This window comes from Eptesicus fuscus, chromosome 13 (genome assembly GCF_027574615.1).
Source record: "Eptesicus fuscus isolate TK198812 chromosome 13, DD_ASM_mEF_20220401, whole genome shotgun sequence".
NCBI lineage: Eukaryota > Metazoa > Chordata > Mammalia > Chiroptera > Vespertilionidae > Eptesicus > Eptesicus fuscus.
The window spans coordinates 79633273-79639499 of record NC_072485.1 but is presented as its reverse complement, the minus strand read 5'-3'; positions in this window follow the sequence as shown (position 1 = coordinate 79639499).

Sequence of the window (6227 nt, the reverse complement as noted above, 5' to 3'; positions counted from 1 at the left end):
TCACACTGGCTTTCTGGCCAGCCCCAGCCTGGGTCCTCCTGAGCTGCTCCAAGGCCCCACGGCCTCTTGCTGAGGAGGGGTGCCAGGCCCAGGCCACGGAGCTGGGCTGCAGAGCGAGCAGCTGGCTGCGTGCCTGGCCCTCCCCGCCGCTCTCCCATGCAGACTGTGGTCCCAGCCTGACCTCCATCTGGAGGGGGCGGCCTCACGGAGCTGTGCCAATGCTGGATTCCCCGGCGCTGGCTCCGCCAAGCTGCACAGCAGCGCTGCGCCCACCTATAGCCCAGAACACGGCAGGCCAGGCCTTCCAGGATCCCCAACACGTCCTCGTGCCCGTGGTTCTGGCACCGAGGAAAGGCTGGCTAAACGTGGAGTGGGTTTCTGCCCTAAACTGGCAGACGGTCCTGCCTCACATGCCAAAGCCAAGACAGGACACCCCCAGCTGCCGGGCCGAGGGAGCAGCGGGGCTGATGCCTGTGCCTTGAGTCAGAGATAAATAGGTAACCCAGCAGCACCCAACCTTTGCCTCCCGCCTCCGGCGGAATCGATGACAGATGTGACGGGACTCGAGTAAAGCTGGTCTCCCTTTGAGAACGAGCAGCTGCTGCTGTGCCTCATTCGTTTGCTAGGCGCCTCCTCTGCAGACAAGAATCGGAGACAAGCCCCAGCTTGGGGAGCTGATCTCCCTCCCAGAATTCCCCACGCCTGAAGCTCCCAGCTGTGGTCCGAAGGGCAGCGTGACTTGGGCTCCGGATGTGGCGTTTTGGAGCTCGGGCCCCTCTTCCACAACATGACACAGTTGCCCGGTTCGAGAATGTCACCTTTCTTTCCGCCGAGCCCAGTGTCCGCTCAAAACGCCCCCCTCCTTGGGAAACCCTTGCTTGGGAAGATAAGCAACAGGCCCTCGGCCATGATAAACAAGCCCTGTCACGTGAGCGTGTGGCTCCTGGGAGCCCGGCTCCTGGCAGTTATTCATGCTGCTGCTGAAGAAGCCTTGGCAGGGTAACATCTTGGTCCCCACTTGGTGAGGTCCAGAGAGGCCCCGTCTCCTTGACCGGCTCAGGAGGACCCAGAGGCCCTGTGGGATGGGGGCAGACGGCAGAGGGGAAGGAGAGAGCTGCATCCTGGGGGGAGGCGTGTGCAGGGCCTCCCGGGAAGAGAGCTGGAGCCGCCTGGAATGAATGGGATTGAGAGCCGTTGCCTGGATACAAGTCGTGTGACTTGGAAACGATCCGGGAAGGTCAGAGTAGGCATTTAAAACTTAAATAAAAAGCAAGCAAGAAAGCAGGGTGTGAAGCAGAGGACAGCCAGGTCTGGCGGAGGTGCGCCTCTGCCACCAGATGCTTCCCTTGTCAGGAAGTCCGTGCCCAGCAGCTGCCAGGCCCCTCTTCAGCTGAGTCCCTGGTGTCCTAGCGTCATCCCTCTTGCTCGTGGGGGCTCTTGCTCCCACCTGCGCCGGGCACAGGGTCTCTGGCTGAGGTTGGGAGGGTGGAGGAAGCGAGGAGCCTGGGCTGGGCCTGGACTCCTGGGGCCCACCTGCTTCAGGTTCTTGGTAGAATCTCCCTGGTCCTGGTTGTGCCTTGTGTCCTTGAGACACAAGCCCAGAGGTGAAGCTCTCACCAAGTTTCTCCTTCCCGTGCCTCTAAGCTCCAGCCCTGCGCAGCCCTGCCCTTTGCCTCTTCCTCACTCTGGTGGCGGGGTGGGGGGCTGAGGGCAGGGGAGAGCTGACAGCTGCATAGAAACAAGTGGGTGCCCAGAACAAAGCAGGGGAATTGGGGGGGGGGGCGGGCCTCCGGGGGTGAGGGCAGGGGCAGGGCCATGACCGCCCCTCAGGCCCTCCATTCTGCTCTGCCTTCTGCAGCCTCTTCGGACTTGGCGTTTCCTTTCCCTGACCTCGGTCACCCGGCCGGCTCAGCTGGGCCCTGTCGCTTCCCCTGGTGCTGGGAGTAGCCATGTTCGCTGGTGTTTCACTTCTCTGTTTGGGACACATTTCCTTTCCTCTGACCCTGGGGCTCCTGGCTGAGCCACCTGAGAGCCACCCCTGGGTGGACTGTCCTGGATGGTCGCCCTCCAGACTGCGAGCGCTCCGACTGTGAAAGCCCTCCACTGACGCGGGTAGTTAGAGCTTTTCCATTTTTAATTGATTTTTAGAGAGAGAGGAAGGGAGAGGGAGAGAGAGATAGAAACTTTGATGAGAGAGAAACATCACGCTCGGCTGCCTCCTGCACGCCCCCTCCTGGGGATGAGCCAGCAACCTGGGCATGTGCCCCGACCTGGAATTGATCCGGTGATCCTTTGGTTTCTGGATCAATACTCAACCACTGAGCCACACCAGCTGGGCAGATTACTTTTTAACACTTTAAGAATTGTTACTGATATATAAAAAGAACATAAACTTCACCGTTTTAATGTGTACAGTTCAAAGGTTTTTAGTATATTCTCTGTAACAGAGTGCAAACATCACCACTATCTAATTGCAGAATATTTTATCACCCCAAAAAGAAACCCCATGCCCATTAGCAGTCACTTGCCATCTCCCCAGTCCCAGCCCTTGGCAACCATGATTCCACTTTCTGTCTCTATGGCCTTGCCTATTCGGGGCATATCACGTACATGGAACGACACCACACGTGGTCTTCTGTCGCTGAGTGGCCACACCTACCTCTGCTCCCTCTGGGACTGTCCTGGACATAACGGCCCCAGGTGCCTAGGGGCCAGTCTGTCCTTGTACACAACTGGGCCCACGGCCAGCTCCAGATTTTTCTACCCAGACCCTCCCTCCTCCTCCGGCTCCTCCCTGCCCAGAGCCTGCCTGACAGCTGAGAACCCTGCAGCTGCCCCGGCCCAGGGGCCTCTCCGAGGTCTCAGGGACAGCTGCTGCCCCGTGACCCTGCTGACCTCTGATCCCTGCACGCTGCTCCCTGAGAGCCCAGGCGTCAGCCCCCAGCCTTCAGGTCCCAGCCAAGCCTGTCTCCTCTGCCTGCTCCCAGTTCTTCCAGGGCCCCGTCAGCAGGCCCCACCCCAGAGGAGTGGGAAAGGGGAGAAGCAGGGTGGCCAAGGTGGGCTCCAGGCCCCGCACCCCGCAGAGGCAGTGGGGGTCCCAAGACAAAGCAGGCAGCAGCAGGCGGCGCACTGGGCCAGGGACTAGAAGGCAGGTCCGTTCCTGATCCTGACAGCCTTCTCCTGAAGCCCTCTCCCCCGATGAGGGTGCAAGTCCCCTTCAAACACCCTGCCCCTTAGAATATTTCTAGTAACACTGGCTACCTCTGGGCGGGAGGCCCAGTTGGAGGCAGGGGACACTTTGGGGACAGTTGGTTCAGTAGAGAGAGACAGGACTTGCCTCTGGATTGTGGTGTAAAGCCAGGGTTGGAGATAATAAGATCAAAATATTAGAATTTGGTGACAGACCAGAACCATGGAGGGAAAAGGAGGGTCAGACCCAGTCCAGGGTGATGACTTGGGTGATGAGGGTGGGCAGGGAGGAAAGGAGGACGATGAGGCACCAAGGGAGATAGAGGATTCTGGGGGTGAAGATAATGTGCCTCCTGCCCCTGCCCCTTAGAATATTTCTAGTAACACTGGCTACCTCTGGGGGGGGGGGGGGGATGGTGTCAAAAGGCTAGGGGTCAGGAGTTTAGAAAATTCTTTGTCATGTCCATTCTCATGTCCTGTTTGAAATCTTTTGCCATAAGCATGGATGACTTTAAAAGAAAGAAAAAACTATGTATATATACAACTCCCCGCCCTCCAGCTCTCCACATCCTGTCACGTTTGTAACGCGCTGCCTGGGAGTCCGGCTCACAAGACCTGCTGTTTGTGCCTCACAGCGAGTCACCGGTCACTGGTTCCAGAATCTTCTACTTCCTGAACCTTTGTCTCCCAGAACCCCTTCTTGCTGTCCCCAGCATCCTGCCATTCATTCATTCATTCATTCATTCATTCATACGGCACCTGCTAGATGGCATACGCTTTGGGGAAACTGGTGGTTACGGTCCAGTGGCAGGTAGACCTGTATCAAGTGACAATGGCAGAGCGAAGACAGTGTCCAGTTTCTCCAAGGGTATACGGCAGGGGACTTGGGGTCTGGAAGGCCTCCTGGAGTGGGAGGCAGCACAGCCGAGAGCTGCAGGATGTGCAGGCGGGGGCCAGGTGAGCTGCAGGAAGAGTGCGTGCAAGGGGGCTGCCGAGGGGCTGGCAGGGCTGGTGGGCCGGAAGGCCGCTGTCTGGAACAGAGGGAGTGGAGAGGTGGCTTGAGGCCTGAGGCCGCAGAGGCCAGCAGGACCCCGCCCAGGGTGAGTGGCACTGAAGCAGGTAGCAGGGGCGTGGCCGGCAGTGGGTGTTATGCATCCATCACAACTGGGGAACGGGCAGGAGGCACATTATCTTCACCCCCAGAATCCTCTGTCTCCCTTGGTGCCTCATCGTCCTCCTTTCCTCCCTGCCCACCCTCATCACCCAAGTCATCACCCTGGACTGGGTCTGACCCTCCTTCTCCCTCCATGGTTCTGGTCTGTCACCAAATTCTAATATTTTGATCTTATTATCTCCAACCCTGGCTTTACACCACAATCCAGAGGCAAGTCCTGTCTCTCTCTACTGAACCAACTGTCCCCTGCCTCCAACTGGGCCTCCCGCCAGCCCGCCCTCTCCAAAGCGACCAACATGGAAAGGAAATTCAAATGGCCCTGAAGCCCTGCCAAGATGGCCAAGAAGCCTCTGACAAGCTGAAAGTACGCCGAGGTTCCCCGGCTCTGTTTAGTGTTTACCTTTCAGACTGACAGGAATCAAAAAGGCTGAGAGCCAGGGGCTGCGGAGACTGAGGGGAAATGGCCCTGAGGTCCCTGCTGGGGGCCTGGTACTTGGCACATCCCACAAGAAGGACAGACAGACAGAGCTGACCAGATGACAACTGAATGTGCCCTTTGACCCCCAAGCCTCTCCGAACTTACTCCACAGCTATGCTCACACGTGTGTGAAACAGCATTTGTGCAAGAAGACTAACTGTGGCACAGCTTGTCATCGGAAAAGGCTGGGAACAACCTAAATGTCCACCAGCTGAGAACTGCTTATGTAAATTACAGTGCACTGGAATACTATGCAGCCATCAAAAAGTGAAACCCAGGCCGGCCAGGGTGGCTCAGTGGTTGAGCATCAACCTATAAACCAGGAGGTCCCGGTTCGATTCCTGGTCAGTGCACATGCCTGGATAGTGGGCTCCATCCCCAGTGTGGGGCGTGCAGGAGACGGCTGATCAATGATTCCCTCTCATCATTGATGTTTCTATCTCTCCCTTCCTCTCTGAAATCAATAAAAATATATTTATTTTTAAGAGTTAAACCCAGGACATACTCTGTATACTGACAGGGAGTGGCCATAAATATAAATTAACTGAAAAAAGCAAGGTGCAGGACTGGTGAATAGCAGAGGCTCAATAAAACGTGGTTTCCACGCCCCTACGAGTGAGTCCCACTGCCCCCGACAATGGAGCCTGCTTCCCTCCATGCTACCAGGGCCTGCAGGACGTTGGGGCTCTACTTGTCTAAACATTGCCATGTGTGTAAAACATCTGGGAGAGGCTTTGCCTACACATGCAGACTATCTCTAGAAGTGTTTACAAGAAACTGATAATGCTGCTTGTCTATGGGGCAGAGAACGGATGCGTGGGGACAGAGGTAAGAGAAAGACTTTTTGCCTCTTATGGCTTCTGAATTTTGAACCACATGAAATCATTGCCATGTCAAAAAAATTTAAATGGAAAACATGCAATTGTTATGTTTCACCTCCACACAGGTCCTTAATTCCTTTCCCATGGCATTCAGTGGTTTTCATGAGCTATTGCTTGCCTTTAACTTATTCTTTAATGCCCTGACTTGTTTGGCTCAGTGGATAGAGCATCGGCCTGTGGACTGAAAGGACCCAGGTTTGATTCCGGTCGGGGGCATGTACCTCGGTTGCGGGCACATCCCCAGTAGGAGGTGTGCAGGAGGCAGCTGATCGATGTTTCTCTCTCATCGATGTTTCTAACTCTCTCTCCCTCTCCCTTCCTCTCTGTAAAAAATCAATAAAATATATTTTAAAATAAATAAATAAAAATAAATTATTCTTTAAGGGGCAAGATTCTCAGTGGCAAGTGACAGAAACCCAATTCCAACTGGATTAGAAAACAATTATAATTTGTTGGTCCATATAGCAGATTCTGCTTCAGGTATGGCTGGATCTAGGATCAAAAG